We start from the raw sequence: 2,104 nt of genomic DNA, 5'->3' as shown, positions 1-2,104 counted from the left end.
GCCCTCCTCTGACCACTGTGGGCATTTCAAGACCCAGGTGCATTTACACACATGCAGGCAATACACTCACACATAAAATAAAATAAATAAAATATTTTTACTCTTAAGGTCATTTGAGGATCTGTTCCTCAGGGGTCACATTGGCTTGGGAAGAGCCCCTGGCTCTTTTCTTTTACCAGTTCCACCTATGTGAAGATAAGTCAAAGGTCCTGCTCAACCATGGTTGGCTTCGCATGGAAGCATGGTGGAAATGATTCCTCTGTGTTGACCCTCTTCTTTGTAGACAGGACACTGGTTCAAGTCCATCTGGTGGGGTCTCCTCTGCCTCCTTGATCAAGAGGACAGGTGACCCACCACTATTACAGGACATTTTGAGAGATGCTCATAGTTCCCTGGAACTAGTCGACCTAGGAGGGCAAGGAGCAAAAAGTGTCCTTTATGTCCCTCTGATCAAATTATTGCAGGTCTCAAAGGGTGTCTGTGAGCTTGAGGTTAGCCTGGTCCGCATAGTAAGTTACAGGCCAGATGGGGCTACAGGGAGACTGTGTCTCCAAAAGACTGAAAAACCTGGTTCTCCATTCCTGAGAAGAATCAATCATTAAAGGACAGAATTATTTCTAGGAGTTTTGGGTGGAATTTTTGGCGTCCCTTAGATATAATATCATAATATCTGCAAAAAGGGATAATATGATCTCTTCTTTTCCAATTATTACTCCTTTAATTTCCTTCTCTTGTCTTATTGCTCTTGCAAGAGTTTCAAGTACTATGTTAAAGAGAAGTGGGGATAGTGGACAGCCTTGTCTGGTTCCTGATTTCAATGGGAATGCTTCCAGATTTTCTGCATTTAGAATGATGTTGGCTGTGGGTTTGTTATATGTGGCTTTAATTATGTTGAGGTATGTTCCCTCCAGGCCGATTCCCTCTCGGACTTTGAACATAAATGCATGTTGAATTTTGTCAAAGGCCTTCTCTGCATCTATGGAAATGATCATATGGTTCTTGTCTTTGAGTCCATTTATATGATTTATGACTTTTATTGACTTATGTATATTAAATCATCCCTGCATCTCTGGGATAAAGCCGACTTCACCATGGTGGAAGATCTTTTTGATGTGTGTCTGTATGTGGTTTGAAAGTATCTTGTTGAGAATTTTTTGCATCTATGTTCATTAAGGATATGGGTCTATAGTTTTCCTTTTTTGTTGTATCTTTACCTGGCTTTGATTAGAGTGATGCTGGCTTCATAGAAGGAATTTGGATGTTCTCCCTCCATTTCTATCTATCATTTGGAATAATTTTATTGGTTGGAGGTCTTCTTTAAATATCTGGTAGAATTCTGTTGTAAATCCATCTGGGCCTGGGCTATTTTTAGTCAGGAGGTTTTGTATTACTCTTTCAATTTCTTTTGTGTTATGGGTCTGTTTAATCTGTGAATCTCTTTTTGGTTTAGTTTTGGTGGTTCCCATGCCTTTAGATATCCATCCATTTCTTTTAGGTTTTCAAATTTAGTAGCATAAGTTTTTAAAGTATTCCCTTATGATGTTCTGTATCTTTCTGTTGTGATGTTTCCCCTTTCATCTCTGATTCGGTTGATTTGGAACTGTTCTTTCTTTCTTTTGGTTAACTGGGCTAGCGTTCTATCTTTTTAACCTTCCAAAGAACCAGCTCTTAGATTCATTAATTTTTTGTATTATTTTCTTTGTTTCTCTTTCATTAATTTCTGCTCTGAGTTTTGTTATTCTCTTCCATTAGGTTTGGGGATGGTTTGTTCTAGCCTTTCCAGAGTCTTGAGTTATATTGTCAAGTCATTTGCATGTGCTCTTTCTGATTTTTTAATGTAGGCACTAAGAGCTATAAACTTACCCCTTAGGACTGCTTTTAGGGTGTCCCAGAGGTTTTGTTGTGTTGCGTTCTTGTTTTCATTTTGTTCCAGGAATACTTTTATTTCTTTCTTAATTTCTTCTTTGACCCATTCATGATTCAGGAATGTGTTGTTTAATCTCCACAAGTTAGTGTGTTTACTAGAGCTTCTTTTGCTGTTGATTATAAGCTTTATTGCACTGTGGTCTGGTAGAAGACATGGAATTACTTCATTTTTTTGTAT

At 38.3% G+C, this 2,104-nt stretch overlaps 1 pseudogene; it reads left to right on the top strand.

Moving 5' to 3' along the window:
• Nucleotides 1-568: 568 nt before the first annotated feature.
• Nucleotides 569-2,104, top strand: part of LOC103751049 — a 6,069-nt pseudogene continuing 4,533 nt past the window's right edge.

The sequence above is a fragment of the Nannospalax galili genome, unplaced genomic scaffold (assembly GCF_000622305.1).
Source record: "Nannospalax galili isolate Female #2095 unplaced genomic scaffold, S.galili_v1.0 scaffold427, whole genome shotgun sequence".
Classification (NCBI taxonomy): Eukaryota; Metazoa; Chordata; class Mammalia; order Rodentia; family Spalacidae; genus Nannospalax; species Nannospalax galili.
This window is presented reverse-complemented; position numbering and strand designations above follow the sequence as displayed.